General features: G+C 44.9%; 1 long non-coding RNA gene across 3 annotated transcripts; it reads left to right on the top strand.

The window, feature by feature from the left end:
• Positions 1–21618: 21618 nt before the first annotated feature.
• On the top strand, positions 21619–22734 carry LOC130610418 (uncharacterized). 3 transcript variants are annotated; one of them, XR_008975042.1, is made up of 3 exons: positions 21619–22009; positions 22344–22397; positions 22564–22734. It is a non-coding gene; the product is annotated as an uncharacterized LOC130610418 (long non-coding RNA). The 3 variants fall into 3 exon arrangements; XR_008975043.1 differs by having other exon boundaries at positions 22344–22438; XR_008975041.1 differs by having other exon boundaries at positions 22344–22734.
• Positions 22735–23348: the final 614 nt, after the last annotated feature.

Here is a 23348-nt window from a genome sequence, read left to right as displayed (position 1 = left end):
ATTAAGCTTCTCACCAGTCTAATCCAGGCTGCAGCTTAGACCCTCAGCTTCCCCATTGTGGAAGGAAAATATCCTGTCTCCATCCCATCCCAGAAACATGCATAGAGCCTCATCCCTGAAGGTCTGCAGAGTGCTGTAAGGTCAAGAATGCGTGTAACATTTTGGGGTCCTGCTGAGACACTGGGGACCATGGGTTCTGTGATGGAGACGCAGGCTCATGCAAGACTGGGTGGAGACAGACCCAAACCAGAGGGGCCCTCAAACATTGCTTGAATACATCCTCCTCTTAGCCACCAGTAACTGGCCTGGATGTGGGCTCATGATTATATCCCTGAAGTAATTCCCTGGACTTCCCCTTACCCCTACTCTATAATTATTCATAGTTATTGTCTAACGGCTGTCCTGCCACTTGTTTTCTTTCTGGCTTTCTTCTTCTTCCGAGTAATGAAAACACATCAATGGCCTTTCTCCAAGAACAGTTATTAAAGCAATCACCCCTGCCTATCCCCCCTCCCCTCATTTAAAGCGTATCAAGCTCCATTGGATTTGTGGCCAGAGTTTGCATCAAATTACTGGTTTTGGGTTGCCAAAAAAAGCACAATCAGAAAGTTTGGAGGGGAGGGGGGAAGAAGAAGAGAGAGAAAGTTATAATCTTCCCAAATCACTATTAATTTACATTTACAATAATTACACTTTTCCAGATGGTTACACTGCTGACAAGCAGGAGGATCAGATCTTGCAGGAGAACCTATGTGTGCATTTTTACCTTTGCTTTTCCTCTAGAATGTGTCCTTTGTGACTTGTTCTGACTCACAGCTGCTATTAGGCTACCTCTGTCCCCAGTGGGATGAAGGGGACAATATGCATATGCAGGGAGGGCGGTTGGCTTCACCCCCCTTGTTGGCAGAGCTTGCTCCCACAAATGGGTCCTAGCTTTATCTTTCCAATTTTCCACCTCCTCTGAGGCTGAATTTCAATGCCATGCTTCATTAAACCAATCCCCTGACAGTTCAAAGCTTGGAAGCATGGCAGAGGTGGGGTGCAGGACTGGGGTTGGCTGTCTAAAGCTGTTACTCAAGGCAAGGAAGAATTAAGGGATGTCATCTCCTGGCTACAGGCTGAGCTGTGTCTCATTCAGATATCCCGGGAACATGCGCTTGTGTAGATGGGTCTAGTGGATAAGCATGGCGATTTGGAGCAGCCCCTGTGAGTCAGACCATTCCCAGAGGGGTGTAGGAATTAGGGAAGAGAGCAAAGATGTCTAAAGGCACCTGGCTGTCTTCCAACCAGCCCGTTCTTCTGATGCCTCTTTCTGAGGCCACCGTTCTCCCCAGTCTTCCACAGTGCTGAGATCCCCAACAAGTCTCTCCCTTGCACCACAGACCAGGTTATTATCTCCTCTTGTCATCTGCGCTTGATATTTCCTTCTTGAAACTCCCTTTCCTATCCTAAGCCAGAGGTATGGGGACCCAAATACTCATCAGAAACAAAACCTCAAAAGGCAGTAAAATAACACGTTTTGTCATTTGACCCAGTTATCTGCATTTTCAAAGCTGTCTCACTTCAGACCCATCAAAAACTTTGGATCCCACATATTCTCACCTGTAATGTGATACGTTTTATGCTTTATGCCAAATGCCCTCTCTAAACTGTGTATCACACAGACCACTCAGTGAAGAGCAGAAACACCCACTCGTGGGGAAACATTCTTATACAAACCTTACACAACATTCTTATTCATCTCCAGTCTGTGAATCCTGATCCCCAAGGGTAAGCTAAAATAATACTGACTCTTGAACTAAAATTCATAACTATCCTGGCTGTGACAGGATATCCTGGCTGTCTCAACAAGAGATACTCGTTTTATGGCATATTACAGCTTCCCTTACAATTTACCTGTCCCCATAGAGGCAGTAACTACCTATCTGTCCATCCAGGACCGAGGGCCTTCCCCTTTTCTATCATCTCCCTCTGCTTTCCAGTTGCCGGGTTCCTTAACATAGGTATAGTCATCACAGAAGAGAGCCATGGGTGTTGTTTATAAGCCAGGGATGGATCTCTCTGGCATTCTTGACAAATGGCTTGCAGCGGTGGTCTCCCTTGTTGTCCTGCTTGTGCAGTAGTAGCAGAAGTACATAAAGCAAGAGCTGCAAGGCCCTGCTATCAGTCTTCTACCCTAGCTACCTCACCCCATTTGGTGAGGGGAGGCATTTTCACCCTGTGAAAAATACGTCTTTTCCCTTTCAATTTATTTTATTTAGGAAGCATCCTGACTTCCACTTCTGCCCTGCCAGCCCTCCCAGCAGATTGGAGCACCTCTCACAGATGACCCGGCAAAAGTTCTTGCCACCATCGGATGAACAGCCCTGGGACACACTGGTCTGTAGGGTTGAGAATGGCCCATAAAACCGATAATTGTTTCACTCAGTAATAAAAGGAATAATAAAAAAGTGGTATTAAAGCATAGGCATAAAAAAGGTAGTTGAAATAAGATCAGGTGAAATCCAGGAGATGGTGAGGGAAAACAGTCTGTGCCCAGTACAGAAACAGTGAGGCATTAAACATGCAACTGTCTCTTGGGCTCCCAGACTCAGAACACACATCAAAGGCCTGAACTTGGTCCAAACCATAATTTCTTTTTTTTCTTCCTTCCCTCCCTTTTTTTTTTTTTTTTTATTTTGGAGGGGGGAATCTCAACAGCCTTATATAAACCAAGTTTCACAACCTGGGGCAGGTGCATAGCTTTCTCTGTACTCCTCCTATTTTCCTTTCACAGGAGAAAAAAAAAGGTGAGACAGAAAGGCAGACCAACTTGTGCCTTGCAGTGGTGTTAACTCCTAGCAAAAGTTGTTGGGAGATTGGAGCACACAGTCTCTCGGCAGGAGCCAGCAGCCTTATGGGTCTGTGCTGGGAAACAGTTACGATGCTTGTGCTTTTGCAGCCTAGGGAAAGGAAATGTAGTGACTCAACATGCTCATGCCAGTGGGTGTCATCTTCGTGTTGAGATGCATGTAATGGCATCAGGAATTAATTCAGTATTCCCCTTGCGCATAAGGCTGACAGGAACTAACTCAGACCAGAGGCATGCTCTGGCACACATGACGTCATGACTTTGAAGGCACTTCTCACAATGGTCTCGGGAAACCGCCAGCCAACTGTGTGCTTGGCAAGAGGAGGGAACAGGACAAGGAAGCCGAGCCCTCCTACAGAAGGAAATTCTAGGAGAGCTTCTCCATAGATGTGGGTCTCACGTTCCGCTGCGATCCATGGACCTTTGGTCACCAGCCCTCTGTGTTGGAGCAAGTCTGAGGTAAATGATGCATTAAAACGTTGGGCTTCCTCTAGGGCAGTTAATTTTTACATTTCAGGTGGGAGCGTGGGATTAAACCGATGGGCAACAGAGGGTTAAGTGCTTCAGAGAAATGTGTACCAACTTGACAGGGTAGACTTAATAGACATAGTGCCATAAAGAGCGGGCAATTTACAAGAGAGTTAGGAAGAGGAGCAGGGATTCTCTTGAGCAGCATAAGAAAGCATAAGAAGCCCTTTCTTGGTGTTGAAATGTCACATTAGGAAGCAGCACCGTAAACAAGCGTCCTGGCACTGATGCCAGCTCTGCTGACATTCATATACCAGAGTGATAGATTCTTCCTCAGGATAAGAACTTCATCTGTGAACAAAAGCTTGTGCACAAATTTAGGCCAAAAAAAAAAAAAATCATGTCTCCCACTTGCCTTCATTTTTATGGCCCATTTGCACTCTTTTTTTCCGGAGTTTTCAGCAGCCTCTTCAATCTTCCTGCAGAAATCCCTCAGGACAGCCTGATCCAATATAAACTTCAGTGTAGCAGCTTTCCCAGGTGACTGGCTTCTGTAGCTATTCTCTGCAGTCTAGCTCTGCCTGAAACCACTAGTTGTTGCCAGATCCTTGATGCTTTTCTGAGGTCTCCGAGTCTGTGAATTGCATGTTGCCCAATTTCCCATCTATTCCTTGAAGACCTTCTTCTTGTCATCTGAAAATATCATCTTTTCAAAAAGAAGGAAAAGTTTTCAGACCTTGTACTTTATGTCCACTGAAACCTTCCTAAATTTGAGCGTATTTCAAGTGCAGTGGTGCAAGATGTTGGAGAGGTCACAGTGTGAGTCCTGTAAGATCTTCATCTCGTCCTATCACCATCTCATGTTCAACTTTGAGTTGAGTCTTCCAAATCAGTGTAGTAGCCTGTACAGCCTAACTAGCTACACTTGCAGACTCCGTACTGCCACTCTTTACACATAAAAAGTTGGTTGTCTGGTTGAAGGTAGTTGTTAAGCTTTTTCATGGTTAAAGATAGGTGTGGGGCATCTGAGATATTCCCAGACGTCTTACCAGTTTTGGTGAATGTTGAGAAATCCTGTCCTTTCTGGTGTCACTTGCCTGAGTGGTGACTGCTCCAGTGCTCACAGGGCCTGGCTCGCCTTTGGTCCTTCCACCAAAACAGCCTGGCTTTTGTGCCTTGGACTCTGCTGCTTTTCCAGAAGGCTCCGGAGCCCTTTGGCTGAGAGCCACTCAGCTTCCAGGACCACGCAGGGGCAGATGGCTGCAGTCACCCTGGTACAGCTGCAGCCTGCACGGGATGTCTTAGGCTCAGTCATGCCTGCATCCGTTCCAGCTGGTGAATGAGCCAGAAAGGCTGCTCTTTTAGCTGAAAGGGTAGATGGAGAGTAGCCTTAGACAAAGTTTGGACTCGGGACTTCTATTCCTGGAGCTTTAACTGTTTTAATTGAGCATGATGTGTGTGGCTGCTAAGTTACCATCCCTATTCCTTTTCCCCTGTACCATAACCAGTTTCCATAAGCATTGTGAGGCCAGATATGAAAAAAGAAAGAGAAAAAAAAACAAACAAAAAATCCCCACCACTGCCCAGGGAAAAGATTAGTTAAGTGACTACATTTCCTGTACATCAAATGGCTGAAGACATACAGGTTTTCCAGTTTCCAGGGCACCGTAAAATGAAACACAATAGGAAGGGAGAATGAGATTAATGGGAAAAACGTCACGGTCAGCTCTCAGCTCGAGCAGTTGCACCAAAAGTGATGGGACTGTGCCAGTGGAGGTATGAGCAGGATTTGGCCTTGAATCTGTTAAATGAGGACCTTACCAGAGTACCAGATTACACAGCCTAGTTCTCTGAAACAAATCCTGCTAAAGTAGAAAGGATTTGTTAGGAGGCTACAAGGTCAGGATAGGAAGATTATTGGTTTAGCAGCCTTCTGCTGTGTTGGGGACCCCAGGCAATGGCAAGCACAGCTCTGCCCAGTGTTTTACATCTTTTGCTTTGTCATTTGAAAGCTTGTAAAAAGGAAAGTGAGACATTCTCTTTTCTTTCTTTTCAGTATTTGCACAGTTGGTGTATTTCTTACTCAGTGCTTTTTTTTTCTCTCCCTCAGAAAACAAGTGCTTCAATGCCCTTATTTTCTAAATAAACTGAACATGCCCACACAAGTGCACCCACGAATATTAGCAGCCCAGAACGCATGACCACAACAACGAAGCATTTTGTAGCGCAGTCTTCATGAATATCCTGTTCAGACCAGCTGACCCCTTGTTCATAAACAGCTCTATAGTTTCTGCTAACCAGCAGCCCTCTGGTAATGATCCATTCTGTTCAGCCCCATACCCTTTGGTGACCTCCCAATAAAAGACCCACTATCACTACGCAACTTGGCCACAATTCATCAGTGTAGCTCAGGGCTTGCAAATTACTTTCACCCTTGCCAGCCGTTACTTTTGAGTGACCCTACAATAACATCAAGATCCACTGCTGGTAAAATAGTGAGTTGGTGTGTTTTTTTTTTCTGAATACCTCAAAACAGCTCGCTAAAGAGTTTTTCTTTTTTTTTTTTTTTTTTTTGCCATTTCAGGAATTAAACCTTATGGCTAGAACTTTGAGTAACATGAGCGCAACGAAATAGTAATTTGGGGGAAAAGGCAGAGATCACTTTTAATAGGTTAATTATTCAATCAAGAAAAAGAAGGAACACCCAATGTCATCCTGGAGGATCCAAATCCTGTGGCATGGCACAGATCACATCTCTGGGATTTCATTCTCTGCCTTCCACTTAGGAGGAGGATGTCACCCATCTTAAGCCTGGGCATGTCTCTTGTCTCTGTGATACCTATCCTAAGGCTTAGAAGATGCTACGACAGCTGTGACAAGGAGTGTTCTACCAGTTACATAGCACAGTCACATGCTGGTGCTTGAGCCTCTGTTACCTTTAACTTCCCTGTGCAAGTCCAGTCTCCCCCTTTCTCGGTGGATTTACTGGTGGCTAAGATTGCGTCTTAGTCACCTTTTCCTATAGCACGTACTTAATTTCCAGCTCTCTCTTTTATCTGTTGTCAGTTTTCATGAAAACCGTACAAATGTTACATTTTGGAGGAGCCAACAGTGCTGTCAGATTGGGTTGGAATGGACCAGTGGGTTGAAAAGCTATTGCAAAGTCATGGAGACACAGAAATGCCCATACTTATAAGCATAAATATGACTGAGCACTGTTCACTTTGTGGTGTCTGGTGTCACAGCATTTTGATGCCATTGTCACTGTGTCCTTAGTAAGCCTCTGCCAAATTCACAGTCTGGAATTTGTCCTGTTTCACCTTGTTTTAGCACCTGGGGTTGAAATGAATTTTGAAACCAGAGGGAAGCACAAGGAGCTGGCACGCAGTGGGGTCCTGGCTCTGATCTCTCCAGAGCCACTGACTCACTCTGTGATGTTCAGCAAGGCTGTTGACCTGCCTGTGCTTTGTGCTACACAGCTGGAAAATGGAGTAAAAAAGAAAAAAAAGCAATGGGAACATCACTGAAAAGAGGAGATGCAAAGAATTTCTGGATAAACAAATCACCCAAGCCCATCCACTCCAGCCACCCCCCTCCTCCTCTCTTTACCTTATAGTTCAAGCAAGAAGGAGTTTAAAGTGGAAAGTCTGAGGCTGTGTTTTCTTACATGTTTTGGATCCTCCTTTAACTGTGAAAATGTTCAAAGTGAAAACTTGGCCTGGCAACAGTTTCTGAATGACCTTGCTTTGGCTGTGAAATCCACTGCAGCTATGCAGGAGCAGATTTTTATAGTCTTCTCTGGTAGAGAAACAAAAAGGTTTATTATTTTTTTATTAGTATTGTTGTTATTATTATTATAAAGGAAACTTTATACAGACTGTGTGTTATGCTTTCTCCTAGTGTTCAAGGTCAAATCTGCAGTTCTCGTCTCACTTTTCCCCACTCACTTTATATAACCCCAAAAAACCCTGCTCTCTCACTGCAGATGCTCCACAGCAGCAGAGAGGAAGGACAGAAGTGCAAGAAGACAGTGTAACATTGCTGCCATTGCAGCCATACACAGTAAAGTCTCACGTCTAGGCAATGTGATCTTGTAGTTTAAAGTTGCTAATTACAATTGCTTAATGGAAGTGTGACAAATGCTGCCTCCTAATTGAAAGGAGTAGTGATTCACAGGAAGCCTAACATATCCAGGACTCCCAGATACAAGTTCCTTATGCTGGAGATAAACACCTCCAGTGTATTAACTTCAAGCCATAACTTAAAAATGGCTGAAGACACCACTGGTGAAGATTTGATAACAACTGCTCTCCAGTTTGGTAGTGAGTGCAGGATCAGAAGCTGTGTCTGAACATCTAGACCTCAGCTGGAGCTAACTTGATGGTCCTCAAGCACCCTCTGCTAAACACTGCAATAGATTGTTGCAGGCCATTTTTGCCAGAGCACTATATGCAGCACCAACCATGTACTGATTGAGAAAAAACATTTATGTTTGCTGAAAAGGCTTCACTCTATGTGGCAGTGGTTCTTTACATGTGCAGCCAATACACACCACACCTCGACAAGACCCACAGGTGCACACAGCACAGGAGATTAGGATATATGTGCCTGCACACTCTTATGAAGTTGAGCCTTAGGTGACAACTAATTCTGGATGACGTGTTAAAAAAAGCCACAGATCTGCAGTAAGGGCTAATCCTAACCTGAAAAAATGCTTCTCTTTCTATCCTTGTCTGACCCTTGGGAAAGAAAGCCTAGTCTCTGACATTGACTTTACCCATGGCCTTAGGCAAGTCTTAGTCTCAACTTCTTAGCTTTATACACTGGGCATAATAAACATTTTGTTTTAGTTGGCTGGCTCTTGGCTGTGTTTCCTAGGCTTGGTCTGGGGAATAGCATGTCCCAGGGCTGTTCCCAGTAAGGATTGTGGAGGTGGCTACCACAGCATGGAGGAGGGAAGCGAATTTGGTTATGAGCCAAGCTTAGCCAAGTTGTGCTAGGCAGACTGCAAAGTATAGTGCCTGATCTCTTAGTTGCAAAGTATATATGGCCTGCATTTCCAGAATTGTAAATGAGACATCACATCATCAGGGTCAAGAGAGTAACACACTGAGGAAAGGGAGACAGGCCAAGAATATATTACAGTATTATCTTATTATTCCTTTACACTGCCTTTCAATCAAACTGTGTTCCCCATCCAGCATTTTACACATGATTATGAGCTCTGTGGGGTCAGAGACCATTCTTTAGCTGCATTTTTACAGCCGCTGAAACAATGAGGTCATGTTCTTGATGAAGATTTCTGCAGACTAGGGATGCTCATGATGCCTGGATGCTCATGGGAAGGGCAAGGGGGTGTTCCCTTGCTGAGATGCTTCTTGACAGCAGAGCTGAAGGTCTGTTTGCTTGTCGTGCTCATTCCAAGTTGGTGGGTGTTTGGTCATGGCCATCTAAGGAATACCTGCATGATATTTTGCAACTAAACAGTTTATTCCTTTGCCAAAGGTGTGGCATATTGGGAAATGCTCACCAGTAGCCTCATCTGCATAAGAATTGCCCCTGCCACTATAAGTTTTTATGCATACATGTAACTGAAATGTGAGGTCTGGGGAATACTGTCAGAAGTCAGTTTAAGGCATTTTTTATTAGATTTTGGATGTCCTAGCTGAGGGCTATTTTCCTCTTATAGGCTAATGTAGGAAATAATCACAGCATCAGCTCAGGCCTCCCATGACCCGCCTTCAGATTGTGTCCACAAGGGGAACAGAAGTGGTGGGATGAGCTATGCTACATTATGGGGCATGGCCAGATGTGCTGAGGAGTTTGGGAAGCCTGTTCCTTGCTATGAGTTTGACACGCATAGGGGGACTGCTGTAGCTGATTGTCCTGCAGAGCTGGACCTCACTGTTGTCTCAAAATCTTCTCCTTGTCCTCCCGGCTCCCTTGCGGTATCACTAGGACATTGATGGCTTTTGGGGCACTGTCTAACTTTCTTTGCTCTCCCCACTCTTCCAAGCAAGCTTTTCTTCTGCGACATCTCCAGTGTCCACACTTTTCTTTTTGTCCATCTGGGTGATGCACCATAGCTTTTCCTTTTGCCCACTGTTTGCTCTGTCACTGTGGTCTCAGCTGCCTTAACCAGAGAGTCTAAACTCAGTTAGGAAGGAGAGAGGGAAAGAAGCAGAGCAGGAAAGCAGGAGTTATAGTGGTGTGAAAAGGCCATTCAAAGACAACCAGAAGTCACTTATCTGCGTGCACTGTCCTGGTCCATGCTTTACAGCCATGGGCAGGCAGTGATGGAAAAGTGCCTATAGGATGGAAAAGTGCCTATAGGGAGGCTATAAACTACTCTGAGCTGAAATTTTTCCGTGTACCACTCCAAGCAAAGTGCAGCAGAGCAGAACAGTGCATAGATTTTACATAGCTCTGAGAAGCGGGTGATAAAAACCAGCTCATTACATGCTGGCCTGTGGCACATGCTGAGTTTATTCATCACTGGTTCTCAGGGACTTGACAGAGGGGGTGAGTTGGTAGGAGAAACATAGCCATCCCTAGTCTAAATCCACTTTCATCCTTGTCCTGGGGATTAGAGACTTGTTGGGTTACATTTCTGTACATCCTGCATAACCCTGCTGCCTGGTGCAGATAGGGTAAGATCCTTGACAAGCCACTGGTGTGTTTGACTGCACAGCTACAGACTGCCCAGCAGGCCATACAGATCAAGGCATTTATCAAAGCCTCATCCACCAGCCCTTCAGTTCTGCCTGGTAACTTCTCACAAAACCCTCCGAAATCAAAGAGAAAGATATCAGGCAGCCCCTGCCCAGGACAAGCCCCAGTGACATGATAAAAAGGAACAATTCCCAATTAGCAGAGCCATCTGTGCTTATACATAATCCACTGGATGTGGACCAAGTGAGGAGAGGAGAGCCTGGTGTCAGCTTCATGTGAAACCTCCTGCGATGGCAGGACAACAGGAAAATCTTTTGGGATGCTTATGGCAGGATGAGGGTGACGAATCCTGCATAGGTAACATCATGTTAGGCAAAGCAGGAAGGGTGGTAGGGAAGGAGGCAGTGGGGAAATTTATGATATGTATTGGCGTGATTATGATTGTGAACAGGATATTTGCTCAGCTGAGAACTGGAGAAGCTGTCAAATTTGTTATATGGTGACCAGGATGGGACACTGGGAATGGGAAGTCCATTCAAACTATAGAAGACAGTAGCTCTCAGGGTTATGTCCAGGATGGAGCAGGTGGGGTTGATCTCCATTATATGCAGTTGTGCAGATCATTGCTTCTCTTTTCCTTCCCCTGGGGAAAGGAAAACCTTGTTGAAGGGTTTTCAAAAAGCTTTGGCTTCTGTTCTGGACAGAGTTGGGTATTTCTTCTTCTTTATCCTCATGCTCACCAACTGTGAGGGGCTGGTAGGGAATATGATGCTCCAGGGCAGCCTTGGCTGTAGTGATCATGAGATGGTGGAATTTGAGATCTTTAGGGCAGTGAGAAGGGCACACAGAAAGCTCGCTGTCCTGAACTTCCAGAGAGCAGGCTTTCGCCTCTTCAGGAACCTGCTCAGTAAGTTCCAGGGGATAAAGCTCTAGAGGGGAGGGGGCTGAGGAATGCTGGTTGATATTCAAGGATCACCTGCTCCAAGCTCAGGAGTGTTGCATTTTGACAAGAAGGCCAGGAGGCCTCTGAAAACAACCCAAAACTTAGAGGCTCAGAGGCTGAGAAAACTTAGAAGGGAAAAAAGAAGCTTATAGAAGGTGGAAGCGAGGCGTGGGAGAAATACAGGGACATTGCCTGGGAAGCTAGGTATCAGGTCAAGAAAGCTAAGGCCCAGTTGAGTCTGGCCAGGAATGTTAAAGGAAAGGCTTCTATAGGTATGTTGCTAACAAAAGACAGACTAAGGATAATGTGGGCCCTCTCTGGAAGCTCTCAGGAGAACCGGCTACCCTGGATTTGGAGAAGGCTGAGGTTCTCAATGGCTTCTTTGCCTCACTCTTCACTGGAAAATGTTCTGACCGCACCACCCAAGTCTTGGAAGGCAGACGCAGGGACTGTGAGAATGAAGACCTTGTGCCCACTGTAGGAGAGGAACTGGTTCGAGACCATCTTAAGAACCTGCACATACACAAGTCCATGGGTCCTGATGAAATCCATCCACAGGTCCTGAAGGAGCTGGTGAATGAAGTTGCGAAGCTGCTGGCCATCATATTTGAAAAACCATGGCAGTCAGGTGAAGTTCCCGACGACTGGAAAAAGGGAAATATAACCCCCATTTTCAAGAAGGGGAAAATGGATGACCCGGGGAATTACAGACCAGTCAGTCTCACCTCTGTGCCTGGCAAAATCTTGGAGCAGATTCTCCTGGAAGGGATGTTAAGGCACATGAAAAACAACAAGGTGCTTGGTGACAGCCAGCATGGCTTCACTAAGGGGAAATCCTGCCTGACCAATTTGCTGGCCTTCTATGATGGGGCTACAGAACTGATGGACAGGGGCAGAGCAGTTGATGTCATCTACCTGGACTTGTGCAAAGCGTTTGACACTGTCCTGCACAACATCTGTGTCTCTAAACTGAAGAGACATAAAGTTGCTGGATGGACCACTCAGCGGATAAAGAGCTGGCTGGATGGCCGCATGCAAAGAGTGGTGGTCAACGGCTCAGTATCCAGTTGGAGACTGGTAATGAGTGGTGTCCCTCAGGGGTTGGTGTTGGGACTGATCCTGTTTAACATCTTTGTCAATGACATAGACAGTGCGATTGAGTGCACCCTCAACAAGTTTGCTGACAGCACCAAGCTGTGTGGTTGATTTGCTGGAGGGAAGGGATGCCATCCAGAGTGACCTTGATACACCTGAGAGGTGGGCCAATGCCAAACTCGTGAAGTTCAACAATGCCAAACTCGTGAAGTTCAACAATGCCAAGTGCAAGGTCTTGCACCTGGGTTGGGGCAATCCCAGGCACAGCTACAAGGATACTGGAGAGGGACTCTTCATCAGGGACTGTAGTGACAGGACAAGGGTTAATGGATTTAAACATAAACAGGGGAAGTTCAGGTTAAATATAAGGAGGAAGTTCTTTACTGTGCGGGTGGTGAAGCACTGGAACAGGTTGCCCAAAGAAGTGGTAAATGCTCCATCCCTGGCAGTGTTCAAGGCCAGGCTGGACAGAGCCTTGGGCGCCATGGTCTAGTGTGAGGTGTCCCTGCCCATGGCAGGGGGGTTGGAACTAGATGATCTTAAGGTCCTTTCCAACCCAAACCATTCTATGATTCTATTTATCTAAACCAATCCACATTTTTGCAGGGTCTCCTCCTGTAGCATTTCCACATAGCTAATTACAGTTTGTTTTGGTTTTTGTTGTTGTTGCACAGATTTGAACTGTTTTTGCTTTTCCCAGAGGGAGAAATAAATGCATACTATTACATTGATGAGCAGGTAAAGTTTACACTTCATCCAGATGTGCCTGGTAGAAAGTTGTACAGTGTGTTATGTTTCTGCCTTACATTATCTGTCAGGCTTTTGACCCCAGTGGTGCAAAGCAGAGCTCTTCAGCAAGCACCACACTTAGACAGAGAAACAGGGAGCAGCAGCTTTAGAAAATGATGATGTCCTCCATCAGGTGCTGGGTGATTGCATGAGACAACCCCAGACTTCGATACTTCTGGCTGGAGTTTTGGCCTATTGCAGCCATCTGCACCCACACTGATTTTGGTGCTGGGTCCCAAGTCTTCCTTCCAGCAATCAGATCTCCTCCCACCTGAGGTCATGCTCAGGCCTGAGTGAGAATACCACACTCACATATTTTTTTCAAGGGCTGGATCAAACTGTAGAGGTGGCTGAACCTAGGAACAGATGTCCTCTTATGCACAGAAAGACTGCTGAGTTTTGATACATCTACTTTATGCAGCTGAGGTGCTGGCAGGCAGTCCGTGTTTAGTCGCCTGAGATGCAACGGGGTGCTTTATGGGACTGCAGTAGAGTATGCAAAGCTGTGGGAGGTTGGGGTATCTTGCTGAGAGCACCATTTGTGATTAAAGCCCATACAGTGACCAAAGGTTGTCACCTCTCTTTAGTCTGAGATACGCAACCAGCCAGGAAAAGGTTGTAACTGCTGACTTTGCCATTTTACTCGGCTGTTTGCACTCTTCCAGCTGCCTGTTAGCTCTCACAGTCATGTTCTCCAAGCTGAGCTGTATTAATTGTCTCAAGAGACCCAACATCAGTTGCTTTATTGTAACCCAGACTTGTGACGAGTAATTAATTTTCTCTTTCTGTAATTGCTAGAAATAAAACAGTATTTCCAGCCATCAGAAGGTCTCAGTGAAAGAAGCAGGCACTCTTGGGAGCAGCTGTGGCAGCCCATTAGAGAAAGACCTAGTGCTTGAGTTGTGAAGTGCACCTGGATTTTGGTGGTGCCAAAACCAGCACATGATAACACAGAAAGATGAGAGTTGACATCTCTTTAGCAAAGATGTGTGAAGAAATGGGCCATGGCTCCTACTGTAGTCAATTTCAAACAGATTTCTAGCTGTACAGGGGCAAACTCCCCCCAGACTGTCAGTGCGTTTTTCATACCCTATCTGATGTCCATTTTCCTGTTGGGTTTCTGTGCTGTGCTTAGGCTTGGTGGGTTCCCCCACCATGTGGAGCAGAATAATTTAGCAGCATGTGCATATGGCTTGTAGATTTTAAGTTGCAAGATTTGTAAGCTATTATAAACAGAAAAGCCCAGCCAAATCTTGCTGCCTGACTGAGCTATCAGCATCCCTAGATGTGTAGGAAAGGCTGTCCTTCCAGCATGTTTGTTTGTAACACAAGGGAAAAGAAGGAAGCATAGTAAAGCTTAGTACCACGTAATTTACTGGAGTGTGACAGCTAATTTGCATTTTAGCCAAGACATCCAACAGCAAAATGCAATCTCTTTCACACACTTTCCAGGATTCCTACTACATGATCTTGGACACATGGATTTGATGGACAATGAGTTTTGCTGAAGCCCATTACAAATAAAGAAGAAATGTGATGAGGCTCCAAGGACATTTGGGGTCTTTGTGTGAAATTTGTATTACAAGAGACTCCTGCAAAAGGTGTGAGCTCAGTATTTCTCTACCTAAAATTTTGTCTGTCCCTCCTGTGAGGTTGGACAGGTCCATAGTGGATTCTGGGAGGGAGGGAACTGGATGAGAGGACTCACAAAAAAAGGACCGACTCAGGGATGAAGGAGCAGGCAATCAGGAGAAGGACTGTGCCCATTTTACTCTGGTGCCCCCACTTAGTAATCCTTCACTTGCTGGTCATTTTAAATCTGCTTAGTCAAAAGTAAGTTTTTTAAAATTTGCCTTTCCATAATATCTACAGAAACTGGCATAGTGCTGTCTGCTTTTTTTTTTTTTTTTTTTTTTTTCCCCTGAGGACAGAAAAACGATCCTAACATGGACACCTATTTCTAGCATGTTATCAGCCAAGCATGACAGTGGAAAATCTCTGTCTTGTTACCTACTTTACTTACCCCCTGCAAGGAGCAGACTGTGATCGGAGTGTGCTCCTGCCAGACCAGGGGGTTCAGTGCCTCTGGTCACTGGCAGCCAGCGTGACACCTGACCATTACTCATGATAGCATCTTAGGCCAAAGCTCAAGATCCTTCTGCTGGAAAAGAGCACTGTACCTCACTCCAAAGAGCTTAACTTGATGTTCGTCATCACCAGCTCACTCAGAAAAATCCTTTTATTTCCCCCCTCTGGGCTCCTGTGACTGCTGGGGTGTGCAGCTCTCTGCCACCTCTCCAAAATGGCTGCAGCAGGGACACAGCCCAGCTTCTTTTCCTAGGTCCAAAAGCTGAGCCCTGCTGGAGGAGGAAAGCAACGTGGACAGGTAACAGGACCAGCACTGCAATCCACACAAGCACTGCATGTGAGCTGAAAAGTGCTGCTACAAGCCTACCTTCAGACTGGGAATTCAGATCCAGGCTGTGCTTTCATGTCTCCCTCCCCTTCCTTGTCTTCTACCAGATAACAGAGAAAAGCCAGGACTCCCACACCTTGTGCAGAGGGATCTGGTTGTCCTTTCAGCTGCCATTGCTGGGGTGGGCTTGTGCCGAGGGTGTCTGTCCTGACTGGAGGTGGAGGCACACCCTGCTGAAGACATGATATGAGGAGTGGGCTGCACCTGGGACCATGACTAGTCACAGTTGGATGGGTTTCGGCTCTCAGACCAGCCTGCTCCAGCCAGCTACAAGCATCCTCCAGGCGATTTTAATGTTCCTGGAAAGTCCTCCCAAAAACAATTGCATCATCCAGATCGGCCGAACATGTGGCCTACTGAACAGCTGCCAGAATCAAATCCATGCGCCTCTGAGAGGCACTAGGGGAATTGCAGAGACCAAAAGGCATCATGTTAAACTCAGGGAGTGAGACACACTGCCTTTGGACAAGCTTATCGATGAGTCTGCCCTTGGCAGAAGCCACTGAGCCTGTTTGGAGGGGAGCACTGCTCCCTGGTGATTGTGACCGCCTTGGGCAGCTCCTCTGCCTGCTTGCTTTTCCTTTTGCCTCTACTTTTAGTACTCAGCAGCTCAGAGAAATGCTGGCCATTCAAGCCCAGTGTCCCCAGAAGAGTGCAGACCACCCAGCAGAGAGGCTTGGTGTGAGGGATCCCCTCTCCTGCTGGGTTTGGTTACCAGAGATCATCTTGTCCTCATTCTGTTAGCACAGTGCCGAGAACAATGGGACTCAATCCCCACTTTGGGTCTTAATGAATAACAGCATCATCAGCTGAGGCAATCAGGCCATATTTGGGGAGGGTGCACTCCTTCCTTCAAGGAAACAAGCCTGTGGAGCAGCTCAGCCCCTGTTGGCAGCCTAAATGTGAAACCTTTGACAATGTGTCGAAGACGTTTGTCCCCCCTCTGCTTTACATCTACTGCATTGCCCTTGACACTCATGAGAGGTTTTTTTAATAACTAAGAATATCAGCAACTCTCAAGGATATTTTGGAGGGTGTTTATTCTTACAAACAACAAAATAAACCTCAAGTTTCCTCTGTTGCTTTACCAAACAGGCTTTTCCTTGCTGGGTCTTGGGAAAGGTGCTTGTATGTTGCCACTGAAGTCTTAAAAGGAATGGATGAAAAACATGTGACCCTGTGTCCTTGCAAATAACTTACAACAATCTTCTCTTGCTGCTGGTTTGTCAGACTTACAAGCCAAAGGAATGTTAGCAAAGGGGAGAAGGGAGGAGATGTCAAATATCCAGTCTTCCCCTGCCAACCTGCCTTTCCACCTAACAACTGCCACCACAGGGCAGGAAAAATAGAAGCTACGCCTGCCAGATGTCTGGTGGATAATGGCACCATTGTAAAACTTGGCCAGAGCAGCTCAGACAGCAGCCCTGCCACCCATCACAGCATGGGACAAGGCCTCAGATGGTTGTCATTCATCTTAAGCCATAAAGCAGGCTGTTCCCTTCAACACCCAAAAGACTTCATCCTGCCAGGTGAAGGGCTCTCTGCAATCTCCTGATTTAAGTAGGAGTGGAAGGTTGCTTGGCATCTCTCAGGAGCAAGCATCAATCTGTTTGGGTTTGTTGTTGTGGAGTGTCAGGAAAGGGATGGCTCAGATTTTACCAGGGCGGGCTGTTGTAGGAGAAGGTGCTGAGATACCTCCTGTAGGACCTTCTACCGGGCTGTCAGCCCTAATACGTTCCTAGTGGTTTTGTGGTTTCTTTTTTTTTTTGTTTTGTTTTTTTTTCCTTCATCTCTTCTGCTAATTTGTGCTTTATTGGATTGCTGTCAAGGAGGAAGGTTTTCATACTGGTTGAATTTATACCTCAATGACTCAGCAGTGGGCTCAACTAGAAACTCAGTTGCCCCGAGGAATTATGGAAGAAACGATTGTGCCTGTGTGTGTGTGTTGGCAAGGGACAACTTCCTCCCCAACCTCAGCTATTCACACACTTTGATTTAGGAAACCCTGAAGGAAGCTTTCTTCCTTCCTCCTTACTTTTGCTGAGCAGAAGCAGGATGAGGTGTTGTGAGGTGTTCACTGCAAAGGTCTCTGCTCATTGGTCACAGCTGCCATACGTTAGCAGTACCAGTGCAGGGGAATCTGGAGCTGCCAGTGAAGATGCACAGCGTCTGAGGTGAGCATCCGTGGGGTGGGCACTAAATGCAGCTGGGGGGCTCAGTCAGAAGCAGCCCAAGGAGACAGTTCCTCCTGCAATGTGTAGTTCAACTCTCAGATACATGGCCAGAGGATGTCATGGTGGAGAAAAGCTTCCCTTGGAGACTGAATGAGTTCGAGAAGATAAGATTCACTGGGGATTAATAAATATGCAGAGACTAAATATGTTTATGTAGACATGGGGAAAACAGCATATATATACTTATCCTGTTCTTAGTTTTACTAGGCTGCAGGACCAGATGTACATGTGGTCAGATGCAGCTCAGCTGCAATCATGTCCTTATACAATTCTCTAGCTTCTTGGCAGCTGACTTAAGCTGAACCTTACCTGGCTGGGCCACAGACCCTAAGAATGCCCTTCCTGTAACTGTATGCCATGAGTGTTCATAGAGAATACCGAATACTTCCCTTTCAGTTGTCATTAACAGAATGAGGGGAGAAATATTACCTGATGTTAGGTCAAGATATTTAGACACAGCTGCTGGCACATGAAACGACATTGCTTAAACACACTAGGGGAAGTGTCCTGGGTTCAGCTACAGCTGAACAGGAAGGACAGGAAGTTTCCACACTAACCATGACAGCTAAATGCCCTCCCTTGGTTCCTCATGTGCAAGGTGTGTGCACTAAAGCCTGCTTTCCTGGTATAGGCTGTATGGCGCTGGGTGACCAGATGCATGGCTAGAGGATGTCATGGGTGGAGAAGAGCTTCCAGAGGAGACTGGATGAGTTTATGAGCAAGAAATTCACTGGGCTGGGTAGTGACAGCCTCACTACCTTCTTGGCATTCTGCTCCCACCAGACTAGATGTGTCCAGTGTCCTGCAATCTGCTTGTGATCCAGAGCCTCTTGCTCAATGGTAGGTGTGGAGCACAACACAAATTAATAAGTTTACTGGACATGGTACTGCCCTGCAGAGTCACTGCAGGGATTGTCATAGGTACAGGAAGAATGGTCAGAGGACACACTGGGGAGTTTAGGTGTTAGATGGTGGGAAACATGACATGCCCATGTTACTGGAGTGCCAGTTGGAAGATACTGCTGGCAGTATCCCCAGGCATATCTTGGTTGTTACTGGGAAGTTAGTACTAAAATGATCTCCTTTTTAGTACTTTCAGCCATTTCTGAGCATTTCCTCCTGTTCTGTAATCCCATTTAAGATTAAACTCTGTAATCACTTGAAAATAAAGAGGCCAAAGCCCCCTTCTAGGGCACCCTGAGAGAGCAGGCTGTTTTTTCTGCTCCCACAGAGGATCTTTGTTGTCTCCTTGCTCCAGAGGAAACCCACAAGGCTGAACCTTATGCAACACATTTGGCAAACAAGGCTGTGGTGGGATTGTGGCTTTGTGACCAGATGAAGTGACACAGGGTGGGAAAGTCCCCAGAACTTACACCAAGAGCAAAAGGGACAGACGTAGAAAGAAGATTGATGTTGAGGTGGCATGAAACAAAATCTGCAAACACAGTGATAGGCTCTAAGGGGGAAAATGTCACATTAGGGAACAGCAAAATCACTCTGCTGTCCCATAGGGGTCTGGCATAGCTCTACCAAAGAGGGAACAACCCAGAAGGTTAGAGAAATAGAATAAAATGGAGAAATTCAATCACTGAATGTTACGGTTAATGTTACACAGGAGGCCAGTCTCCAGATGGGGTTGAACTCATCAAATTTAAAGCTGTATAGTATTTAAGGATTTTCCACAGGATTCTGGATAGATCCCAGTTTAGGCAATGGAGAAAGTTTTGTATCTCTGAGGAATATTTCTCCCAGCCTGTCCCAGAGGTAGAGGCTTTTCTTGTTTGGAAATGCCTACCTTTCTTCATTAACTGAATAATCTAGACAGCCACTTAGTTTAGGCACCTAATTTACAAGTGGCTGAAGTTGGTGGGATGAACATCAGTGTAGATAAGAATGAGTTCTTCCAGACTTCTTCATCTGATTCATTCCATAAATATTCTCCTGCACCACATTTAAGCAGAAACAAAAGTTGTTTTCACCATGTGAATAACAATAAGAAGTACTTGACAAGACTGTAGAGGACCTCAAGCCCTTTGTGCTGTATTGTAGACAAAAGAATTACCAATGTGGACTATTTTCTTCTTTCCTTTGCAACTAACAGAAGAAACAGATTTCCAAGAATTCTGGTTTTAACGTAAATGTTTCACTTTTTTTTTTTTTTTTTTAGATATCAGAGCATTTACGAAACTGGAATTTTAAAGGAAGCTTGCATATATAAAATCTAATCATGAATGATTTTTGTGTAGTTTCTGCAGCAGGTATCAGGCTTTTCTGAATACAAATCCCCATTTTCTCTGTGGAAATGTTGCTTATTTTCATGATGGGGATAATTGTGGGGTCTCATTGGTCTAAAATGCTCTTCAGGGAAAGGCTGAGAGAGTCACCCCCAGGGTACACAGGCTGGAGCCAATGCCATAGAAATTGAATTAATCTGAAGGAAGAACAGTCTCTGGTATGAAGAAATTGAGACTCCAAGAACAAAGATAGAATGAGTCAGTTGCTCGTCTGGGACTGGAAATCACAATTGCTGCTTCGCTGCCCATGGAGACCTACTGCAGTGAATGGGGCAGTCCTATCTGCTGGCTGTTCTTCATACTGGGGCATTGACTCAGTGACATCCTGAGGAAGATGCCCAAATTGAAACGTTATAGGTAATCCAAGGGATTCACATGAAGACTTTAGAAGAACAGCTTGCATATTTCAAACTAGGCATGTGCTTCAGAAAGAGGTGAAAGTCCCTCATTCTGGGATGATGAGGACATTAGAGATCGCCATGTTCCTGACATAGATTTATATCCTTCTCGTATTTTATTTGTCAACGATCTACATCAGAGATCTCCTTTCTAAGTCTTTTCTATGTGGAAATCTTTCCATGTTTCTGCTCTAGATCTTTTTTCTTTATGTTACACATTTTCTGAGGGCTGGAGATTCAAACTGTTTGAGGTCAGGGAGTGATGCTATGTACACAATGGCATTTTAGCACTTTCAGTCGTGTTTTCTAGTCTCTTCCTAAGAATAACGTAGTCTCTGTTGGCCACCAAGACCTTGAAGCTACAAAGGAATTTAGCACATGACTCAGAGAACAAATCTCTGAATTTTCCTTTGGAGGTGTTCTTTCCTCAGCACACCTCATTTCTGTCTCGCTGAGAAGCCAGTTTACTTTCACTGAGGTCTGCAGAACTTTTCACAGTTTCCTGAGGGGTTTACATGTATAATATACAAAAAATATAACTATAACTAGGATAGAAGGTGGCATGGTACAAAGCTGCTCAGGTATTTCTCGTGAGGAAAGAAGGATGCTCTGTCAACCTCAAATCACAAAAGGGATACAGGAAGAAGAATTAAATTTCTCTGGAATAACTCAGCCAGAAACCCAAAGCTGATGAGCTTTTTTCTACTACGTGCAGGCTGAAATCCTCCACTGTCCCAGACTGATGTGGTCTTCACTTAAGTCCTTCATCCTCAGGGTGCCATCAGATAGAGGCAGGGTGTTCACTTCATAGCACTTCATGAAAAAATAGAGAAGACAAAGGAGTATTTTATTATGTTCACTGCTCCTTATGGCACCTGGTTATTGTTCCACCATTTCCATTCCAGGTTAGCCAAAGGAATTCAGGAAGACTGATTCTTCCAGTAGAATATTTGAGCACTTTTCACCTTCACACATGGAAAAATCTTCTGGGACTTTCTTTTCCGGCAGATGTGAATGTACTAAGCTCACACTTGGAATCTCACTGGGGAGAAAGGGCGCTCTTAATTATCTCCTACTCCAGGACAGTCTGTCTTCAAAAAGGTCCATTGCTCTGAGCAGGATGGAGGAAAGCTCTGGAGGTGTGGAGCTGCCTCTTTTTCTCAGTTGTTACAAGAATGTATGCAACTCTCTCAGAAACACTACTCTGACTCAGGCAGATTAAGTGGTATTGTCTCTGAGGAACTGTGATGAGGTATCAGGGACAGAAGATACTGATGCAGTATGTTTTAAATGCAATCAATCTGTATGACTTAAGACAAAAAACATCACTCACACTCGTACACATCCAGTTGGCAAAGCCTGTGATACCCATGGAACAGCCCACATAGTTGGATCCTTTCTCAAGCACTAAAAACATACCAAGAAGAAAAGAATTTAACTTTTTCTGTTAGCCTGAAAACACATGAATTTTTAGAAGGACTATTAATTGGTATCCTGAACATATGGCAACTCCTTGCATTGCCTAGGGAAGCTCTTGGCTTTCCAGTAGAAAATCTATTAAACCAGTAATGAGGGACTGGGTGTATAAAGTGTTTATGAGTTTCCCATCTGTAGGCCAGACAGAAACATCTCATACCAAGTATTTTGCTGTGTCATCAACCCATCTGCAGAACTGTCTTGTTGACCCCAGGTACGCAATGTACTTGGCAAGCAAGAAAGAAACACAGATGACAGGGGGAAAGGGGAGAGGTGAAGAAAGGAAGATGGGTGCAAAAGGAAAAGATATAAGGTGAGGAATGTAAATAAGCCTGTTCAGATATCACAGAACTGACATCATTACATTTCTTCACCCAAGTCCTTCACTCTCAAACTGATAAACTAATTAGAGAGAGGCATTTTACAACTCCCTCAGCCTACTGCATTAAAATTAATTTTTTTCATCTAATCTGGTCAAATTCTGAGGAGGACTCCAATGACATGCTGGTGAGGGGAAGTGTTAGTGCATGGTATGACCAGCTGTGTGAATAGAGGGACCCGATTTTTACTGGTGAAAGAAATAAACAGCAAAGTCATTTTTGTTTTAATTTTTTGAATTTCTCTTCTTTTTTTTTGTCTTTTGACAGTGCTGAGCTTCCCACTCTCTGCAATGCTGTCAGCCTGAACCATGCAGACATCTGGTGTGCAAGCAAATTATAGCCAAGGCAAATTCTGTCTTGTAGTTAAGTTTGTCATTCTCTCTGTCTTGCTTGCTTGTATCCTCTTGCTCTTTCTTCCTCACTTGTTTTCTCTCTTTCTTTCTCACTCTTTATTTCTTAATTTCTTTTTTTTTTTTTCTTTCTCCAGCACCTGTCTTTGTAATAAATTAGTGGTCCAGCAGCCTTGGATTAATCCCAGAGGGAAAGAATTGGAAGGCTACAGTGTGATGACAACCCCATGGCTAACAGCTAGACTCATAAAGCCCTTTCTCATTAAAGCATTTCAGTTTTTATGATGGAAACCAATCCATCACAGTCAGCCATGAGGTCTTAAATACATTTTCATTTTTACTAAAAAGGCGCTGACCATGATAGTATATGGTCAACATACTCTCAACATGCTTCATGATCTTTAAATGGCAGGGATGTTTACAACAGCTCATGAAATCACTGACAGCTGTAAATACCACACAACAGTACTCACTCTTTTCTGATTACTGAAACAATGATTCTGGATGGGAGAGATATGTAGATCCAATGGCTTTTATTTAGTCTGGACAGAACTGGCCTGAAGTTTTACAGTAGGAGGACATTTCAGAGTCCCCCTTCAGATTATATTTTATTTCACACTTTATCTGTGTGACAGGGCCCTACTAAAAAGAGAGGTGATGTGGGCAAAGGCCTCCTTTTATTGAACTCTAGCTCCAGTGACAACACTACTAGTGCCTTTTAAAGGCTGTTTCCAGGAAGGAAGGGGAATCACCTGTAAGTATTTCCCAGCCTGCTCTTCCCTGTCTTATTCTTTAAAGAACATTTTCACAACCTCAGCTTTTCTGTAGAATATATTTTCTGTGTTTGAAAGTGAGGGAGAGGATAAATTCATCACATTTAAAATGCATGTTATGAATGAGGTTTATTTATACTCATTGGTGT

Source organism: Pezoporus wallicus, unplaced genomic scaffold (genome assembly GCF_028554395.1).
Source record: "Pezoporus wallicus isolate ANWC-B61680 ecotype Strahan unplaced genomic scaffold, APGP_CSIRO_Pwel_v1 contig_5261, whole genome shotgun sequence".
NCBI classification, from domain to species: domain Eukaryota; kingdom Metazoa; phylum Chordata; class Aves; order Psittaciformes; family Psittacidae; genus Pezoporus; species Pezoporus wallicus.
The sequence above is the reverse complement of the archived record's forward strand: the minus strand, read 5'-3'. Positions and strand labels throughout refer to the sequence as shown.